Below are 22,634 nucleotides of genomic sequence, written 5' to 3'. Positions count from 1 at the left end.
TAGTTCAGCAGTTAAGAGTGCTTATTGCTTTTTGCAAAGGACTCAAGTTCAGATCCCAGCATCCATATTAGGTGGTTCACAACAGTCTGTGATTCTAGTTCTAGGGGACCCAGTATCTTATTCTGGCCTCCATGGACACCTCTACACCTATGGTATATATGCACACAGACACACAGAAATACATACAAACGTAAATGGCCAACAAGAATGAGAACATGCCAAAGGGACACAGGAGCCAATCTGAAAGAGTTGTCAGTAGGCAAAGGTGAAACAATTTGAGCATCAAACCAAAGAACAGAGTACTGGATTTATAACTCAAATTATTAAAACAAATATGCATAAGCTCATATAGATACAAACAAGTGACAGAATAATAAAAGACAAGACATAAATCATTACAGAAGAATTCCAAGTAACATATACATAGATACACCCTCTTCTAGAGGCTGGAGTTTAATCGTTCCTCCTCTCTGTGAGAGTGGATTAGATTCCTCCAAAGAACAAAATATTGAGAGGGAAAAAACCCCAGCAACTTTCTCATGCAGAAACACAGCAGATACTACTGTAAGCCATAGATTATAGTTCGCATCACCAGCAATGTCATGTAGATACCATGTATTCCTTGATATGTGTGATGACAAGAACATTTAAATTCTGTGGCATTCTTTCTAAAAAGAAGCTCACCCTAAGTACAACAAAACCTCCAGACAACTTGTGACAGTTTGTATATGCTCAGCCCAGGGAGTGGCACTATTAGACGGTGTGGCCCTGTTGGAGTAGGTGTGTTACTGTGGGTGTGGGCTTTAAGACCCTCATCCTAGCTGCCTAGAAGCCATTATTCTGCTAGCAGCCTTCAGATGAAGATGTAGAACTCTCGGCTCCTGCTGCACCATGTTTGCGTGGATGCTGCCATGTTCCCTTCTTGATGATAACGGACTTAACTTCTGAACCTGTAAGCCAGTCCCCAGCCAAATGTTGTCTAAGAGTTGAAGACACAATATGCTTTGGACATAGGACCTGTGTGATCTGAGCTGGATCTGACCTGAAAGTCTTCCTGAGGACTAGCTTCCTTTAGGACCAGAAGGTGCTATGCAAACTTCCAAGGGAGGAAAACAATCAATAGTCCTACCCAGATGTGATACCTATGAACCACAGCACTGACAGTATAACAAGATCACCTTAAAAGTGCAATAGTAGCATTCATTTGTTGGTGGTAACCAATAGCTGTCTAATTGGACTTAAGACCCACTACAACAGGAAGGAAAGCGTACTTGCTACTGGAAACCTACCAACCTTCCTGGAGCCAGTGCGGCCATGGACATGGATCTTACAGGAACACCTTCCTCCAGTTCACTAAAATAGCAGAATTCCTAACTGCATTCTAAATACTTATCTTTATACTCACAGGTAAGTGTAGCTCTCATGCCACATCAAGGAAACTTTCCCTTGCAACACATGGAGAGAGCATTGCAGAAAACCACAACTGGTTAAAATGTAGAGAACAATTTATCATGGGGTACCTGACCCTAACAGATACACTTACAACACAACTCGTGTACCTAGGGCTCAAAGAACATCATGGCAGAAAGACTCTAAGAGCCAAAAGACCATTGAAATCTGCTGTGAGACTGTGTCTCCTAGATCTCAGATTGAGGCTTCACCCATTAAGTGTCATCAACATGGCTGCCTAAACAAGACCTGAACAAGTGCAACACCAATTGACATGTTAACATGGAAGGGGAAGTCATACAGGGCCCCACCCTAAATAAATAAGACTAACTGTTGAGAGCAGAAGAATATAGTTTTTCCCAGAGATGAGCCCCCAATTGGTTATCCAATAGCAATTGGTCATCCCTGAAATTATACACATACAAATAACACTAAATAGACTGAGCAAACTGTATTCATGTACATATACATACATGTATGCATATACATATCTCTATAAGTAACAATAACAAGGAAAAGGAGGCCATAACTTGAGAAGAATCAATGGTGGAAGAAACACAGGAAGGGCTAGAAGGAGAAAGAGAAGGGGAGAATGATTTAATTACATTTTAATTTCAAAAAACAAAAATCACTGGAAGCAAAAGGGAGACCAATAGAAGAATTGGCCTAGACCAGAGAACACTATGACTATATGACAACCAAATACAAGGTAGTATTTTGAACTGAACAATAGTTAAAAAAAAAAACCTGACAAATTCTTGTAAAGGTAGGATATCTAGTTGACAGGAATGTATGTTGCTTTCTTGCTTTTAAAAAATACACCACCAGTGAGGTATAGGAAGTTTCTGTAGGAACTCACTCCTTACTAACTTTACTAACTTTTTGTACAACTTATAGAGGTGCATAGCTGTAAATTCAAGTATTTGAGGGTTGAGGCAAGAGGATCATAGTCTGAGGTCAGCTTGGCTATATAGCAAGTTATTGGCCAACCTAGATTATAGATCAACAGCAGCAGCAACAATAATGGTTTATATAGTGAATGATTATACTATCAACAAAATTCTATTTCATTTTTATATATCTAGAAAATGGATAAAAATATTCTAAGTGAAAGTATCTCTTGGATTGGAGGAATAGCTAGGTGGTAGAACATGCATGAGGCTTTGAACTTAACACCCAATACCATGAGAAAAAATTTTTCACTTACTATAGCGCACAAATCCACAAAATATGAAGGGGGTATATCTAATACAATATATAAAAGGTTTCACATAAAAAATCATAAAACATCTATAGCCATACCACCCCAAACAGGCTGATCCAGTCTGCTCTCAGAAGCTAAGCAGGTTTGAACTTGGTTAGTACTTGGAATGGGAAATATTACTGGGCGCTGTAGGCACCCAGTAAACAAAATTATTTTAAAAAATTATAGACAAAACAAAATGAAAGAATTTGTTTAAAATAGAAGGATACGCCAAATTTATAGCTATGACTAAATTTCATAAGCATCAATTATCTTCAAACTTGTTTATACAACAACTGTAATTCCCCAAACCTTATAAAACATAACAAGTAGATTCTGAAATATATTCAAAATATAAAAAAAAATCTAAAAAAGGTTGGGCATGGGCCAGGCAGTGGTGGTGCACGCCTTTAATCCCAGCACTTGGGAGGCAGAGGCAGGCGGATTTCTGAGTTCAAGGCCAGCCTGGTCTACAGAGTGAGTTCCAGATCAGCCAGGGCTATACAGAGAAACCCTGTCTCGAAAAACAAAAAAAAGGTTGTGCATGGTTACAAATGCCTTTAATTCCAGCAGTTGGGAGACAGAGGCAGGTGAATTTCTGTGAGTTTGAGTCTAGTCTGGTCTAAATAGTTTTGCCCCACGCCCCAGCTACATAGTGAGACCTTCTCGCAAATAAAAAGAAAGTAAGCAAAATATTGGGCTAAAAGGTGGGAATGTCTTGCTTTGTTAAATATCAATATTTACTAGGAAACTGAAATAATTTAGGGACTGTGATAATGATTCAGGGATAAAAGGTTAGGCAACAGCAAAGAGAGTAATCAGACTTATCAGACAAACTGTGGCTAATATTGACTGTTAACTTTACTAGATTAATTAATACCTAGCCTATATCATTAGTGAGGTACATCTCTGGGCTGTGGTTGCAAAGATGATTCTAGAGATGTTTAACTGAGAGAGACAGACTCATCCTGAATGTGACTGCCACTGCCTGTAGGCTGAGGTCCAGACTAATTCAAAATAAAAAAAGAAGTTGACATTTCCTTTTCTTCTATTTCCCTATCCAGTGAGATATGAGCCAACAGCCTCCAGCTCCCTGGATGGACTGCACCCTGGACCTGTGAGCTTAAACAAACCTTTCACCCCCTACATTGCTTAGTGTCAGGTACTTGAGCACAGCAACGAGAAAAGTAACTAATTTGGGAGCTTTGATGAATGACAGAGGTGATGTTAGGTTATCCATATGGAAACTATTGAAAGTAGCTCCCTACCTTATAGCACACAAAAATCAAGTCCAGCTGGAGTAAACACTTAAATATAAAAGGTAAGCTTTTGTTAGAAAAAAATATGTGTATGTTCATGGGCCAAAGAACTCTAGAAAACTCCTGCCTACAATAGAGAAAAGATTGATTTATTCAACTCCTTTAAGAAAAGATGTTCTGGGGCTTGGGGCAGAGTACTTGCCTAGCACTGGTAAAGTTATAGCACTCTGGCTTCACTCCCTGGCATTATAGCAAAAAAAAAAAAATCTACTAATAAAAAGACACAATAAAGCAACAAATGGAGAGCTAGACTCATTTGAGACATGGATCCTCAATTGAGAAAATATCTCTGTAAGATCAGGCGACATGCAAGCCTGTAGGGCACTTTCTTAATTAGCAACTGATTTAAGAGGGCTCCACCCATTGTGGGTGGTGTCATCCTGGGCCGGTGGTCCTGAGTTCTATAAGAAAGCAGGCTGAGCAAGTCATGATGTGCACACCAGTAAGTAGTATCCCTTCATGGCCTCTGCATCAGCTCCGGCCTCCAGGCTCCTGCCCTGTTTAAGTTCCTGTCCTGACTTCCTTCAACGATGGAAGCAAAAAGTGTATGCCAAATGATGTGGAAGTGTAAGCCAAATAAACCCTTTCCTCCCCAACCTCCTTTTGGTCATGGTATTTCATCACAACAATGGTAACCCTAACTAAGAAAAGATTTGTTACACATAACTGGCAAATTATGAGACTCCAAAAAAAAAAAAAAAGAATTTCACTATACACTATATTGACAAAAGAGACAGGATTATAAGGGTGTGGGTCAATAGAATTTTTTATACATTGAAAAGAGTTGTATCAGTTTAAAATCTGGCTTGACAGAATCCTGTCAGGTTGGACTTTTATATATCCTATTAACCAGCAACTCCATCCTTAGATTGGCTATACCTTAGAACAAGAGTTGTGTATGGAAAGCAGAGACACACAGAACATTTAAGCAGTGCTTTTTTTTTTTTTTTTTTGGTTTTTCGAGACAGGGTTTCTCTGTGTAGCCCTGGCTGTCCTGGAACTCACTCTGTAGACCAGGCTGGCCTCGAACTCAGAAATCCGCCTGCCTCTGCCTCCCAAGTGCTGGGATTAAAGGCGTGCACCACCACTGCCCGGCCCATATCGTTTTTAAGAGCAAAAAAACTGGAAAGGACCCAAATGTCCACCAACAGAAACATGGATTATTTGTTTTATGATCACTTGAAGTGTTACATACCATTGATAGTGAACTATAACAACATGCAGCAAAAGATGTGAATCTCAGGGATAAAGTATCAATGAAAAAATAAGTGACAGAAAACCTTATACAATAGTGTTCTGTAGTTATTTCATCTAAATTGAAACACTTTCTGGCCGGGTGGTGGTGGCGCATGCCTTTAATCCCAGCATTTGGGAGGCAGAGGCAGGCGAATTTCTGAGTTCAAGGCCAGCCTGGTCTACAAATTGAGTTCCAGGACAGTCAGGGCTATACAGAGAAACTCTGTCTCGAACCCCCCCCCCCCCCAAAAAAAAAAGAAAAAAAAAGAAACACTCTCTGGAAGGGAGAAAGAAGGCAGGCATATGAAACTCAAGAAGCAAAACAGATTTCCAAGGCCCAGCAAGCTCAGCAAGTTCACAAGACCATACAGTAAGCTCAGTGCATTTATTCATCACTGCTTTTGACTGTGAACACAATGTAGAAAACTGCCTCAAGCTTCTGCTGCCACACCTTCCCACCACAATGGACTGTATCCTCCAATTGTCAATCAAAAGTACCCTTTTTGATTATCAAAGAAGAGGGGACAGAATGATTGTAAGAACCAGAGGTCAGGGAACACAGGTCAATGTCTTCTGGATACCACAGGACTGCTGTACTTTAAACTCACAAGATCAAGCAAGTCAACATTCCAGCACGGAAGGAGAAAGGCTCAAGAGTCCCCAGATTTAATAGAGGAGCTATTGACAGTTGATGGCTTCTGGAAGAAAGAGAATTAGTTTTTCAGGTGTGGCTTCTGGTAGGTTGACCATATTCTGGTAGATGGTGATGAGTATATGGGCAACATAAATTAGAATCAGTGAGATATTAAAGAGGACAGGAAGTTGGATGCAGATGGGGATGGCAATGGTGAATCTCAATCCCCCCTCCCTCTCTCTCATGTGAGTGAGTACACCTTGTAGACACACCAGAAGAGGGCATGGAATCGCATTACAGATGGTTGTGAGTACCACATGGTTGCTGGGAATTGAATTCAGGACTTCTGGAAAAGCAGTCAGTGCTCTTAACCACTGAGCTACCTCTCCAGCCCTGAGTATACCTTTTAATTCCAGCATGGCAGGTAGGTCTGTATGAGTTCTGGGCCAGCCAAAGCTCCATAATGACATCTTCTTTAAAAAAAAAAACAAAACCACAACAAACAACCCCCCAAACCCTTATACACATGTGTGAAATACTAAACAAATTAATAAAAATACTATATTTCACATAATAAATGTTCTTATAGGTTGCTTTTGTTGAAGCAATGTCATAAATAACTAACAGAGAAGTGGGACCAGTTCTCATTCTGAGCTAGCAGCAGAACTTGACAGTGTCATTCACATGCTGCTGGTTTTGAAGGCATGAAAGACTGAAAACTGAAGGAAGTCATAAACTCTTGCACTGTTGCCTGAAGCCAGACAATGCATGACAAGCCTGGAGTCCCTGAAAGATGTAGGAAGCCACTGTGTGAAGCTGTAAAGGTAAAGCCATGGGAGGGCTGCAGGCAGTGATGAGCCAGCCACTCTAAGAGGTTATATGAGCTGATAGAAGCAGAGATGGAGGGGTAGAGACACTCAAGGCCTTGAGCCCAGATAATTTTATCATGAGTTCCAGCTGCTTAACATAGAACTGCAAGAGTTACTGGTTTTCTATACTTTTTTTTTTTTTTTTACTTTGGTCTAATTATTCCTTGCTATGCTTTTCTTTTGGAAAGGGGGTGTTTATTCTGTGCCATTATGTACAGGAAATGTGTAACTTGGCTTTTACTTTATAGGAACTCACATTACATCTAAGAGATTGCCGTGAACCTGACATGAGATATAAACTTTGAACTTTTTTGAGACGAGGTAGTCCTGGCTGTCCTGGAACTCACTCTATAGATCAGCCTAGCCTGGAACTTTCAGAGATCTGGCAGCCTCTGCTGCCACCACCTGGCTTGACTTTGTAAATTCTAACACTGTTGAAACTGTTAAAGACTGTAAGGACTTTGAATACATACTGCATTGTGAGATAGCCACAACACTTTAGGAACAAGAGGTGGAAAATTATAGTTTGAAAGTGATATGTTTGGGTGCCAAGTTGACAAGGGATGGAGTTGTGATGATTAATATGAGATTAATCCTGTCAACTTGACAGGATCTCAGGTCATTGAAGAGACAAGTCTGGGCAAATCTGCTCAGGATTATCTAGAATCTCGATTTCAGATTAAAATAAGAAAAGACTCACCCTAAATGTGGGTGGAACCATGGTACTGGGCTAGGTCCTGAACTAAATAAATGCAAGCTCTTCCTGCTAGGACTTCTTCTCCAAGATTATGCTAGTTAGTTTTCTGTCAACTTGATATAAGCTAGAGAGATCTGAGAAGAGGGACTCTCAATTGCGAAAATGCCTCCTTGTTTTAGATATCAAAACTGAACTGATTCCAGTAAAGTCCAGTTCTGGGTGTCTGTCATCTAGGTCAGTACCTGATGACAGCCTCAAGGCCCATCCTGGCACCAGATTCCCCAAGGCTTCAGGTTCCTGATGGATTCAGAACTAAGCTCACACCAGAAGGACTTAAGTGGCCACAGGCTCCAGAATGGCCAAAGCACTAAAGCTGTCTAAGTACTAGGTCAGACCTCACATGCTTAGGCTTACCTCATAGTCAAACATGCCCCAGTGACCCTGGGCCTCAAACTTCAGGTCCACTCTAGCACCAGGCCAGCCTTTGTAGCCTCAGACCTGCCTCTGCCTAAGCTCAGCCTTCTTTGTCTTAGCTACCAAGCTGATACGACAGATACATGCTCTAAAATCTCTACATTCCATAAGATCCACAGTGTAGTCTATTCTAGCAGAATGAGGGTCTAGGTATATCCCAGGAGACCTCAATGCTGGGCTGAACCTCATGGATCCATGTGCCAAGCTTGCCCCAGTACTGGGCCTACCCAGGATCTAGTTTAGTTCCTAAGGTTTCAGGCTCCATAAAATTCAGATTCTAAGACTTCTCCAGCATAGATAGGATCCATGCTTACTTACTCAAGTAGGCAGTGATGCCTGCCTGGTCAGTCTCTGTAGACGCAGGCTTTAGCTCTTATTTTATAGATTCAGAATCTAGATCCCCAGCCCCATGGAATCAGATTTCCAGACTGTCCCAGTGCTAGGCCAGACCTAACCGACTTAGGATTTAGGTATAAGCCAACAGACCAGACACCATCCCAAATCCTGGGTAGCTTCTACAGACTCAAGTTCAAGGTTCATTCCAGTACCTAGTGAACCCTCTAACCTAGACCTGAAGCTACAACTTGAAGATACCCATGGACATAAACTCTAGGCTCATTGCTTCACACTCAATCAATAGGTTAATGCTATTGCAGCCAAGGTTCTAGGCCTAATAACATAGACCCAGGCATGAGGTCCATCTGGTAATGGTAATCCAGATATCAGGAACCAACTTTGTCACACTAAGTCTGTTCACAGAACATACTGACCAGTGAAGGGCTGTCATAGACAAAAACAAAACAAAACAAAAAAAACCACCACTTTGGAAAGATGGAAATAAGATTCCACTTCTTCAAATGTATAGATATAAAAGCATAGCCCCAGGGACTATCAGAGAAACACAGTGGTAAAGGAACCAAGGGAAGCACCAGCAAGCAACCAAGCCTGAAAAAGGTTCAATATAATTGTTGTGAAATTCATTGAGAGCTAATAAAAATACAGAGGAAAAAAATCAGTGTCAGCAAGACAACACTAAATGACCAAAAAGAAAAATTAACAAAGATACTGAAATTATTTTTTTTAAAAAAAAATCTAACAAAAACTCTGAAGTGGAAAAATGCAATTATCGAGGTGGAAAATGCAATATAGAGCATCAATAGAATCAAAAAGAGGAAATGATCTGTGAATTCAAAGGCACGTTATTGGAAACTATATAGTCAAAGTAGAATAAAAAAACGAAAATGAAGAAGCTCATGGGTTAACATCAAAAGAGCATGAGTATGCAACAAAGAAGAGATAGACAAAGAGACAAAGCACTTAAAGAAAGAATATAATCTGACTTTTATAAAAGATATAACTATGCAAGTACGGGGAGGTCAAATAGATTCAATCAGATTTAATGTAAAAAAAGGACTACAGAGTTCAATTATCAAAAGCCAAGAACAAAGAATTCTGAAAGTAGCAGGAAGAAGTACACAATGCACGGAGAGTTACAATAAGTATGGCATCAGATTCCTCAGCAGAGATCCTAGAGGTCAGTTAAGAGATGATCTATTCAACCTGCTAAACAAAGCAAACAAAACAAAACCTTCCCAATCAAGAACACTGTCTTTGACAAGCTATTCTTCACAAATGAAGAGACATAAGACTTTACCACACAAAGAAAGCTGAGGAAGTCAGCCATCCTTAACTGTCTTTTAAGAAATGCTAAAGGGAGTTCTTTCAAGCTTATACCTTTACTATGAATATTAAGAAACAAAATATTAAAAAATAGTGCAACAATTTGACATACAATACAAAAATGTATGTCATGACATTAAAAGCCTAAGATGTCATGAGAAATAAAAGGATAGTTACTTGATTCAATCAAAGTTGCTATCAACTTGAATTTAAGTAGATTAAAAATCTCCAATCAAAAACCTAAATGGAAACTGGTGGTAGTGGTGCAATGCTTTAATCCCAGCAGTGGAGGCAGGTAGAACTCTGAGCTCCAGGCCAGCCTGATCTACAGAGCGAATTACAAGACAGCCAGGACTACACAGAGAAACCCTGTCTTGGAAAAAAAGAAACAAAACAGAAAACAAAACAGCTAAATGGATTAAAAACTATACACAATAGTTATAAATCTCTGCTTATAAGAGACTCAGCCTTGGGCTGGTAAGATGGCTCAATGGTTAAGAACACTGGCTGCTCTTCTAGCAGTCCCGAGTTCAATTCCCAGCACCCACATGGTGGCTCACAACCCTCTGTAATGGGATCTGATGCCCTCTTCTGGCATTCAGGCATATATGCAGACAGAGTACTCCTTTATTAAATTTTTTTTTTTTTTTTTTTTTTAGAAAATTTCAGAAACTCAGTCTTTAAGGACACATACAATCTAAAAGTGAAAAGATGGAAAAGGATAGTCTATGTAAATGGACACTGAATGAGAGCATCAGCCCTGAGGCAGAGGGATGGCTGGGGTCTTAAGCACTTAATACTCTTGCAGAGGTGACCTGGGTGCAGTTTTCCACACTCACAAAGAATCCTGGAAGGTGGCAAAATTGATGAAAATAATCTACACATTTAAATAGCTCAATGATATCTATACCAAGAAATATATGGGTGAAACTGGCAAGTTAACAACAAAAGTCTGGAAAGCAGTAACAGAAAATTCCTCAGTAAGGCAGTTCCTCCTGAATTGTGCTTCTGTATTGTCAATGCAAAAGACTCATCGAGGCAGGCTGATGTCACCTGGCTTGTGGTGTGCCCATCTATCCAGAAGAGCTTATTTGTGTGTGTGTGTGTGTGTGTGTGTGTGTGTGTGTGTGTGTGTGTGTCGGTGGTCAGAAGGGTAGGGCTGTGTATAGGCCCTTAGCATCTCCCTTAGAGCAGGCCAAAGTCTACACCCTTCAGATGGTGTCATGAGAAAGTGGCTGTACACCCTCAGATTGCAGAAGTGGTGTAGGGCTTAGCTATGGCTCCAAGGTGCCAGGCATCCCTACATATAAATTTCCAGAACAAATAGTAGACAATCTTCCAGCTAATTCTATTAGTGTTTTGGCCAGTGTCAGAAGTAGGGATATTTATACAATGTTGGTGAGCATGGGACAGAAACCATACTACAAGAATACAAATAAGCTCATGGAAATTCATATCATGTATATCTCCAAAGGGGTTTTCTGTGGGGAGATTTTCAGTACAGCCAGGCATTGTTGGCTATCCTAGATCATAAAATAATCCTGAGCAAGGTGTGTTACTGCCTTTAATCCCAGCACTCAAAAGTTCGAGATCATTGATTAAGAGCATTGAGTTTGAGTCTCAGGACACCCCAGGACTGTATAGAGACTCTATAAAAGAAATTTAAGAAATTAAGAAGGAAAGAGAGAAAGAAAGAAATCTTCCTTTTCTTTAGTCACTTATTTCACTAATTCTAGGAGATATTAAAGAAGTTAAAAATGACTACATTTATATTTTAAAGTCAAAGATAATAATTATTTTCATATTTCTAAAGGGAAAATTATGAATGGCCACCAGTGAACAATTACCTCACTTAAATATTCACTGTTTCTAGTATTTCATTATTCATAATGGCAGTTATGAATCTTCCTTGTATTTTAAAGGTCAAACATTCTACAGCTCTGAATTAAACAGTGTAATATAGCTATCCTATTATGCCTAAACTATTAAACCCATCATGATATAAGTACTAAAAGTACTCATTTAAGATTCAATATTCTTTGTATGTAATATTGATTAAAATGTATCATGCACCATTAGAAAATGATTGTCTTGTAATAGAAATAAAACATAGGGCAGTATGGGTAAAAAGCAGACATATATAGCATATGTTACTAAATAGAGAAGGTACATCTCAAAAGTAAATACATTAAAAGAAAGTCTGGAGGGCTGGAGAGATGGCTCAGTGGTTAAGACTGTTCACTGTTCTCCCAGAGGATCAGTTTAGTTCCTAGCATCCACACTATAGTTCATAACTGTCTGCAACTCCAGCTCCAGGAGAGCTAATGCTTCTGATCCCCGTGGGCTCTTGCACAAATGTGGTGTACATACATACACGGAGGCACAAATCCATACTCATGAAATTAATACTTTTAAAAGTTTGATAAATCATTATAAACTTACAAAAGAAAAATCTAGATCCCAATGTTGTTATTTTGTATACTGACATATGACTGACAAGAAGCCTTTTATTTTTCTTACTTTCCATGTGTCAAAGCCATTGCGTAGCCTTGGCATTTGTGCTTGCCTCAATTTCTATGGAATTCCCTTTGCCTATTAGATGTTCTGCTTTCTTTCTTTAAAAGGTAAAATTAAATAAAAAATTAAAATTAATTTAAAATTAATTAAATTTCTTGATTTAATAGATTTTGGTTTGCAAAGTATGTCTTTCTTCTTCTTTAAGGGACTAAGGGCCCCCACCAGTTTCTCAAATAACACAAAATATTTGTTTCCCTCTTATGGAAATTCTTTAATAGTAAATTAAACCATGAAACAGAAGGTAATATTTAATATGGTTGTATGTTTCAGAGTTGTGTATGCACAGCGAATTAAATATAATTTAGTGCTAGTCTTGAGAATACTTGTTGCTCGAGAGAAAGGTATGAAGTTTTAGTAAAATAATCTTCATAATTTACATTTTTTCCACTATTAAACTGTTAAGTTTCGGTCGCATAATACTTTCACTTTTATTGGCTAAAGTTGACATTTTAGAAATTTGAGTTTTGCTTTGTTTCCCCCATTAAGCCACATAACTGTTTATTTCAGCAACAGATATGCTTGTGGAGAGACAGTGGGAGGGTGGAACTGAAGTATGTAGAAAGTAATTTTCAAATTATTATTGTCTCTGTGTGAATGTGTGCCCGTGAGTGCACACGCATGTACACATGTCATGGTATACACATGAAGATCAGAGGATAGCTTTCTTGACTTGCTTTCTCATTCCACCTTTGTGTAGGTTCTAGGAATCAAACAAACTCAATCATCTAGGGAATTGCCTTTACTTACCCACTTAGCCATTTTGCTGGGCCTAATTTTTTTTGGTAGGAGATAATTTCAAAGATCTATAGGTGAACCTTTTTGCAGTGCTCAAAGAGAACCTGGAGCTTATGACTGCTCAGCAAGTGCTCTATCACTTTACCACTGGACTGCATCCCTAGCTTTAGAAACCTCATACTTGAAAGAAGCCTCAATGATGAGGGGCTTAATGATGAGATGCTCAAAGCAAACCTGGAAAGCACAGAAGTGGATTTGTGTTTGTTTCATATGAATAATTTGAAGATTACATCGATTTTATGAAGCAAACTGATTTTGATTGTGATTTTTCTTATTTTGGAGAAAGTCTCCCTTTCCCCTCACTCCTTTCTTTGACAGCACTTTGCTATGTAGTACAGGCTCTTCTTGCTGACTTCCTGCCTCTACACTACAGCAAGCTTTTGATATACACCCAAGTATATTGGTTCAAGCTGCAATTCTAATTGTTAACACCTAGAGTAATCGCTGAAAATGTAACTTTGTTAAAACATAGTTACAAAGGAATAAAAGTAGATAGGATACATTTAACACAAAAGAGAAATTGGCTGGGCAGTGGTGGTGCATGTCGTTAATTTCAGCACTCGTGAGGCCGAGGCAGGTGGATTTCTATAAGTTGCAGGTCACCCTGGTCTACAAAGAGAATCCCAGACAGTTAGGGATGTTCAGATAGTTAGGGCTGTTGCACAGAGAAATCCTGTCTCAAAAACAAACTAACAAAAAAAACCTCAAAAACCAAAAACCAGAGAGAGGGAGTGAAGGGAGGGAGAGGGAAGGAGAGAGAGGAAGAGGGAGAGGAAGGAGAGGGAGATATTAAGGACGAAAGACACACATAAAACAAATAGCTGTCTGTATTAGTTATTTTCCTCAGTAACTTAAGGAAGGAAAGACTTCTGGCTCACAGTTCAAGGGTATAGGTCATCATGGTGGGGAAAGGCACGACAGTCAGAGAAGCAGGAAGCAGCTGTTTATATTATAGCCACAGTTAGGAAGCAGAGAGTAGTGAATGCTTGTGCTAAATTCATGCTCTCTTTTTCATTCAGTCCTGGACCCAAGTGCATCCTGGGGTGGTACTGCCCATCTTCAGGGTGGGTCCTTCCACCCTGGTTCACCCAATCCCGATGACCCCTCACACAGGCATGCCCAGAAGCTTGTCTCTATGGTGACTCTAGATCCTGTCAAGGTGACAACTAATATCATACAATTCTTCAAAATCTTTTGCAAAAATAAGAGGAGGAAGTTGCCAAGTCATTCTAAAGTAAAAAACAAAAACAGAAACAAAAACCCAAAAAACCAAAACCATGGCTCTGAAACTAAAAACCACATGAAGCCATTATGAGAAAACTGTGTGTGTGTGTGTGTATAAAGAAATGTAAAAACGCTTAGGTCAAAATGGCGGGCAGACCTGCTGTTGCAGCATCAAGCAAGTGGCTGGATGGTTTTCGAAAGTGGTATTATAATGCTGCAGGATTCAATAAACTGGGGTTAATGCGAGATGATACAATACATGAAACTGAAGATGTAAAAGAAGCCATAAGAAGGCTTCCTGAGGACCTTTACAATGACAGAATGTTTCGAATTAAGAGAGCCCTGGACCTGAGTATGAGGCATCAGATTTTGCCTAAGGATCAGTGGACAAAATATGAGGAGGACAAATTCTACCTTGAACGCTATCTGAAAGAGGGTATTCGGGAAAGAAAGGAGAGGGAAGAATGGGCGAAGAAGTGATCGTGTAGTTAAGATCTGTGGGTGTGTCTGGTCTCACCATATTTTCATGAAGTTATTTCAACCAGAATCACAATTTAAGAATTATTTGCTCTACATATGTCTCACATTAAATAAATAAATGTCTATTGTAAAAAAAAAAAAAAGAAATGTAAAAAATACAAGTGGCATATTAAAAAAACTTGAAAAAAATTTAAAAAGTTACATTTAGTGTATGTTTGCATGTGTGCATGCCATCTCACATATGTGGAGGTCAGATGACAACTTGGAGTGGTGGTGGTTCACACATCCTTCTACCCTGTGATGCTACTGCCACCTGGTGTCACTGGCAGAGATACTCACAGAGAACCAAAGCAAGAAAGTCAAATTGTCAAGCAAATGGAAGCTGAATAAAAAAAGTTTGGATAGCTATTCTAACTTTGATAAAATAGACTTCAAATCAAATTTAGGTAGAAGTGATAAAGAAGGCCATTAATAAAGGAAACAATCCAACCAGAGGGTTGTTTCAGTTACTGTTCTTTTGTTGTGAAGAGGGACCATGACCACCGCAACTCTTATAAAGAAAGCATTTAATTGGGAGTTGGCTTACAGGTTTAGTCCATTATCATCATGGTGGAAACAGCAGCTGAGAACTTTACATCTTAATTTACAGTCAGCAGGCAGAGAGAGGTAGACTGTGCCTGGTGTGGGCTTTTGAAACCTCAAAGCCTCTAACAAAGCATACATCCTAATCCTTTCCAAACACCTCTACTAATAGGCGACCAAACATTTAAACAAATGAGCCTATGGATGCCATTCTCATTCAAACCGCTACAAAGATACAATAATGGTAAATATATATGAATATATAATGTCTGTTTTTTTTCAATTTTATAAAACAAACACTAATGGACATAAAGGTCAGATAGGTTCTGATACAATAATAGGTGACACCAATACTCACTTTTATCTTTACCTAAGTCATCTAAACAAACAAACAAACAAACAAACAAACAGAAATCAACCAAGAAACTTCAGATCTAAATTAACTGTAGATCAAATGGATCTAAGAGCAAAAGGTCTAGTCCATAGATGCAGAACTCACGTCCTTCTTAAGACTACCTTCTTTGTTTTAAAATACCTTTTAGGACACAAAGCAAGGCTGAACAAATATAAAAGAATCATAATAACTTCTTAAAAGAATTTTTTAAGGAGGGTTATAGAGATGGTTCAGCAGTAAGAATAGTTGCTGCTCTTGCAGAGGATCTGGGTTTAGTGTCCAGAATCTACAAAATGGCTCACGGCCACTTTAAACTCCAGTTCCAGGGAATCCAAGGCCTTTCTCTGGCCTCTTTGGGAATCAGGCATGTATGCGGTGCACATACACATAGGTTGGCATTCACATATGCACATAAATCTTAAAAAACACTTTTTAAAGATGTATTTTATTTTAGGGGTTGGACAAACGTAACCTAGCTAAGAGCAGGTACTGCATGAGCATGGGTGATGGTGTATGCCTTTGATCCCAGCACTAAGGAGGCAGAAGCAGCCCCAGGTCTGTGAGTCCATTTCAGGCCAGCAAGGGATACACAGCAAGACCCTGTGTCAAACAAACAGCCCAGGTGCTGTTCCCACAGAGAACCCGAGTCCCTTCTCAGACACCACATTATTATACCCTAGTTCCTGGGGCATTTGATGTTGCTGGCCGCTACAAGTACATGCACCCACATGAACACACCCACACACACAGGCACACACCTGCAACTTATCAGAACCCTTGAGATATGGAAAAAGTTCTAAGAGGGAAGTTTATAGCTATGAATGCTATAAATCAGAGAGACATCAAGTATATTATTTCAAGATTCATCTCAGGGTCTTAGCAAAACAAGAAGCAGCCAAACTCCAAAACTACAGACAGAACGAAATGATAAAGATCAGGGTAGACAGGGCTAGGGGGTGGCTGAGTAGTTAAGGGTCTCTGCTGCTTACAGAAAACTCAAGTTTGGTTTCCAGAACTCATGAAGGATGGTTCACAATCATCTGCAAGTCCAGGGAGACCTGACACTTCTGGGTTCCACAGACATCTGTACTCAGGCTGTGTGTGTTCATGCACACACACAAATTTTTAAAAAGATAATGGTAGAAATTAGTGAAATGGAGACTAAAAGAACAATAGAAGAGGGCTGGAGGGATGGCTCAACGGTTAAGAGCACTGCTTTTCCAGAGGTCCCGAGTTCAATTCCCAACAACCACATGGGGCTCACAACCATCTGAAATGGGATCTGATGCTCTCTTCTGGTGTGTCTGAAGACAGCTACAGTGTACTCAAATATATAAAATAAATAAACGAATAAATAAGTATTTAAAAAAAAGAACAGAAGGAATCAACGAAACAAAGAGTTCTTTCTTTGAAAAGAAAAACAAGAGCAGTACACCCTTAGCCCAACTAAATACAAGAAGTATGGGAATTAAGATCAAAGATGAAAAAATAATTTTAATAAAATCCAGAAGATTATTAGGGAATCGATTATTAGGGATTATTAGGGAACTTTTTTTTTTGAGACAGGGACTCATCATGTATCCCTGGCTGTCCTGGAACTCACTATGTAGACTAAGCTGACCTCAAACTCACAGAGATCCTCCTGCCTCTTAGTAGGGAATATTTTGAAAATATATTCCAGCCAGGCATAGTGGTACATGCCTATAATCACAGCATTTTGAGGGCAGCAGCAGAAGGATCTGTACAAGTTAAAGAACATTCTGATCTATATAGCAAGTTCTAGCTCAGTGAGGGATACACAGAGGGACCTTGTCTTAAAAACAAATAAACAAGAGATTAAAGACTCTCAATCCACGATTAAATTTCAATCCCCCTGGAAAATCTAGAATACATGGATAAACTGCTAGCTAGACATAAGATGTGCTAAAATATAAGCAAGGGTCTATAAACAACACACATAAATCAAAATGAAAAAGAAACTGATAAGCTGACAGAGAAATTCATATGGTAAAGTAATGGCCTTCAATAGCCAAAAAAACTTTTAAAAGTACAAAATTGGAGGACTCCCATTTTTTTTTTATTTTTAAACATGCTACTTGAATATAGCAAGTAATGAAGACAATGCCTTGTGTAGTGATAAAGCATACAGATAAATGGAATTTACAGTCCAGACATTAACCTTTATATTTACAAAATACAGTCCATTGACTTGACAAAGTTGTCAAGACAATGTAACGGGGAAAACAATTTCCTTTTCAACAAAAGGTGCCAAGACAATTAGATATCTTTATCATAGGAAAGAATTGTACCCACGACTGTTTGAGTGTGTTCTTTGGAGGTTCATGTATTGGAAACTTAATCTTCCATACTGATAGTATTTGGAAGTGAGATCATCAGAATGTGGTAAGGCTTGACAGTGGGGCCCCATGAGCAGATGTGTGACTTTCTAAGATGAGAAAGAGACCTGTTTCCATCACACAATGTTGTCTGTTCTAACAACAAGAAGGTGCTCACCAGATAAGGTCCCTTTGTCTTGGACTTCTTGGCCTCAAGAACTGTAAACAACAAATTTCTTTTCTTTATAAATTATAGAATGTCAGTTTCAGGCATTCTGTTGTAGCAACACAAAGTGGATTAAGACAGAGCCCTACTTCACACTAAACAGAAAATTTAAGTCAAATCTAAATCAATCTAAATATGAAGAACTAAAGCTATAAAGTGTGAGTTAAGACAATGACTTCTTGGACCACACCAAAAGCACAAGTGATAAATGGAAAAAGATATTAATTGGACTTCATCAAAATGTAAAATTTCTGTACATCAAAGGACTCAATGAAGCTGGGCAGTAGTGAGAGGCAGAGAGGCAGAGAGGCAGAGAGGCGGAGGGGCAGAGAGAGGGAGAGGCAGAGGCAGAGACAGGCGGATCTCTGAATTCAAGACCAGCCTGGTCTATAGAGCAAATTCCAGGATAGCCAGGGATACACAGAGAGACCTTGTCTTAGGGGAAAAAAGGACACAATGAAGAAAACAAAAGGACAATGCATAGAACACGACAAAGTATTTGCAATTACTATTTTTGACAAGGGTCTTCTATTCAGATACCAAAGCAAGACCAAAACCCGAAACTTTTCATACCTCAAGACTATAAGGCTAATAAATAATCCAAAGGCTAATAAATAATCCAATTAAAAATGACAAAGGATTTAAACAGACAGTTCTTTAATGATTATACACAAATAGAGAATAAATGCACAAAAGGGCATTTCAAAGCATTATTAAGAAACGAAAAATCAAAACCATCATGAGATACTCTTTTATATTTACTAGAATATCTATAATCAAAGACAAAAACAAAGTGCTGGCAGGGATGTGGAGAAACTGGCACCTGCTTGCTTACATTGTTGGCAGGAATGTGAAATGGTAGAGGCACCTGTGCAAACAATTTTTCCTCAAAAAAGTTAAATATAGATGTCATAAGACCCAGTGATTCTATTAAGGAGAGAAGAGAACATATTCACATAAACACTTCCACACAGACATTCAAGAAAATCTGGAAAAATATAAAAACAACTGAAATGATTATCAACTGACCAATGGATAAACTAAACACAGAATATCCATATAATAGAATATTAATTTGTAATAAAAATAAATAACATATACAACAACACGGATGAACTTGGAAAACATTTTTTGTGCATGTGCACATGGAGAGCAAAGGTCAATCTTGTGCGTCTTATTTTAGGTGCCACTCACCTTGTTTCTGAGGTAGAATTTTCACTGGTCTGGAGCAACAAGTAAGCTAGGCTGGCCAAGCCATTACTGAGCCCCATGGATCAGTCTATCTTTCCTTTCCCAGTGGACAGAATATAAGTGTGGACCACAATGCCTGGGGTTTTTCTTATATGGGTCTTGGGGTTGAACTCAGGTCCTCACACTTGTACAGCAAGCACTTTACTCACTGAGCCATTTCCTTAGCCCCTGGAAAACATTATTTTTAAGTGAAAGAAGCCAGTGCAGTATACTACATGGAATCATTTTTTTTTTTCCTTTTTGAGACAGTCATATGGAGACTTGGCTGGCTTGGAGTTTGCTATGTAGACCAGGCCGCTCTTGAACTCACATAGATTTGCTTACTTCCGCTTCTCAAGTGCTGGGACTAAAGGTATACACCATCATGGCTTGGCTACATGGAATCATTTATATGGACTACAGGGGTGGGGGTGTGGGGAGCAGGGAGGGAAATACTAGGAACTGACTGAGTATGAAGCATCTTTATCAAGATTAAAAGGTCTTTGAACCTTTTAATGGTGATTTCGCATATCATTATGAATATACTAAAACCACTGAATGCCCTTCAAAAAGTTAAATTTTATGGTATGTAAAATATATCTCAATAAAGTTGAGACAAAAATGATGGAAGTAGGCAGAGGGTGTAGCTTAGTGGTAAAGTATATGCTTAGCATTTGAGATGGTTCAATGTCTCAGAAATATGGGACAGAAAAGATAGGAAGCAATAAGAGAACATTTGTGTATTATTGCGGTTTTATATAGAAGATAAAACTAGTGAAGTGTTGTCCTGAAGACAATATGGGGCTTTTTGCCAGGCACAGTGGTACACACCTTTAATCCCAGCACTTTGTGGGCAGAGGGGGATCTCAGTGAGTTCCAGAACAGCCAGAGCTGCGAAGTGAGACCCTGTCTTGGGAGAAAAAACCAGAGATAATATGGGGCTTTTTGAAAATTGAAGTGGAAAGATTAGATTTTAATGACTGCAAGAAATGATTAATACATAACAACAGAAAAGACAAGGTAAATGAATTCACATGTATACAGCAGATAGTGGGGAATCTAAGGACCTCCTTTCCTTCTTTTTTTGAGAAAGGATCTTGCTCAGACTTTTGTACCCAGACTCTGCCTGGAACTGATGGTTGTCATGTCTCAGCCTCATGAGCAATGGACATTTTTTATTCTGAGAGCTTTACATTTTAGGTAAGCAACAGGCCTGAGCATGGAGATTTCAGCAGAGAGAACTGAGAAACACCATCTATGAGGATATTAAAATCACCTATAGTTAGCCTGGAAGGGTATGGGAGAAAAGTGGGTGGCAGTGACTAACATTGTAGAAAGGCTCCTGACCAACATGTGCAAGGTTCTGAATTATAGTACCAGGGAAGAAGGGAAGTGAGAGTTCATGTGGTCAAATTCTTCTAGGTATGAGGAGTGGCAGGGGCAGCTGTTTGTCATGTGTATGTACAACTAACATAAAGGGGCAGTGGATAGTTTAAGATTTGAAAGAGTATCTTAACATAAATAAATCACTTATTAATTATACAGAAGAAAAAACACAGGTTTGGGGCAGTATTCGTCATTCCTGGATTCCATCCTTGGCAACAAACACAAAAGCAACCACATAGAGTTTGGGTCCAGCACGAGGGCTTTATTGGGCAAATGTATTTGCTGCCAAGCCTCATAACCTGAGTTTGATCCCCAGACCACTTGTTGGGTACAGAAAGAACTGATTTCCCACAAGTTGTCCTTTGACCTCCTTACATGTGCTGTGTGTGGCATGTGTGTACTCATACACACAATAAATGAACAGATGAATAAATGCAATATAAATACAGTAATGTGTTGCTTAACAGCAGATACATTCTAAGAAACCCATTGTTCATTTTAAAAGGTCTTATGTTCTACCAACTGAGGTACCCTTGCAATAAAATACATCAACATTTTTTTTCTAATCAGGACCTGACCCTGCTTAGCTTCTGACATCAGATGAGCTCAGTCTTGTTCATGGTGATGCTTTTCTCAAGTGGTCACTTTTATCAGCGTGTACTTATACAAACCAATGTGTATGATGTTACTAGATGATTAGTCTTATGAGACCAGTGCTATATCTTCAGTTTGTTGTTGGCCAAAACATTGTGATGCAGCATATGGATATAACTATGGAAGGAACCTGGCAGGCATCACACTGAACAAGTAGTCAAAGCAAAAAAAAAAAATGTCAGGAGTCACCTAGGCTAAGGCTAGCAAGTGGCCTTCCTGCAGGTGGCCCACCATTTTTGCATGGTCTGCCATGGGTGAGCTCGATGCCACGGTTCTAAAGAGATTCCATCTCAGATTGCTTCTTGCAGCTGATATGCCTTCCCTCTCATTATTAAATTAATATAACAATCCCTGGGCATCAGCCCACCCTATTGTTCAGATTTCCTGCAGATCAGCATAAAGATGAACTTTCATGAGTTAATGCAGTTTAGATGAGTTAATGGGTCTACAGAATTCCTGATTTTATTCAAATAGTTTTAGGAAGAAAGTTTTAAGAAATGATCTTAGTCGATTTGCTAGAAAGACGTAACAAAGTTAGAATCAAGAACAGAAGGCGCCCACTGCTCATAATAGTAAGTAAAGGCTGCATAAATAAGAAATACAGTGAGCTTTCATAATTATAGTGAAAGGAGATATAGACTTGGGACAATTTTGTGTTCAAGGAAAAGCATGAAGGTCCAAGGATGAAGCCACAGGCGTGCACTATGATAAGGCAAGGCCATGTAAAAACTGTTGCTTTGAACTTATAACAAGTATATAGATTGAGCTGGGCGGTGGTGGCGCATGCATTTAATCCCAGCACTTGGGAGGCAGAGGCAGGTGGATTTCTGAGTTCAAGGCCAGCCTGGTCTACAGAGTGAGTTCCAGGACAGCCAGGACTACACAAAGAAACCCTGTCTCAAAAAACCACAAAAAAAAGTATATAGATTGAAACACTGCTTTGAACTTAATACCAATATCCTTCTGTAACTCCCATTTTATAAAACATTCTATCTCTGAGGTGATTTTCTAAAGAACTTTTTTCTAAGAAGGTATTAAAAAGGCCAGAGAAAAGAAATAAAATTGTTGATTGTATGGTTTGGCTTGGGGGACGGACTCTACCCCATCCATCCATCCATCCATCCATCCATCCATCCATCCATCCATCCA

The 22,634-nt window shown here is 39.1% G+C and overlaps 1 long non-coding RNA gene and 1 pseudogene across 3 annotated transcripts in view; one reads left to right on the top strand and one right to left on the bottom strand.

Annotated features, from left to right (window-relative positions):
• The window catches only part of LOC114625377, a 35,478-nt gene that overhangs the window by 7,749 nt on the left and 5,095 nt on the right, over positions 1-22,634 (bottom strand). The window lies entirely within an intron of this gene.
• Positions 14,334-14,801, top strand: LOC114625375 (annotated as a pseudogene). Its single transcript, XR_003712068.1, has one exon. The product of XR_003712068.1 is annotated as a cytochrome b-c1 complex subunit 7 pseudogene (transcript).

This window comes from Grammomys surdaster, unplaced genomic scaffold, assembly GCF_004785775.1.
Source record: "Grammomys surdaster isolate TR1022 unplaced genomic scaffold, NIH_TR_1.0 216, whole genome shotgun sequence".
NCBI classification, from domain to species: domain Eukaryota; kingdom Metazoa; phylum Chordata; class Mammalia; order Rodentia; family Muridae; genus Grammomys; species Grammomys surdaster.
This window is presented reverse-complemented; position numbering and strand designations above follow the sequence as displayed.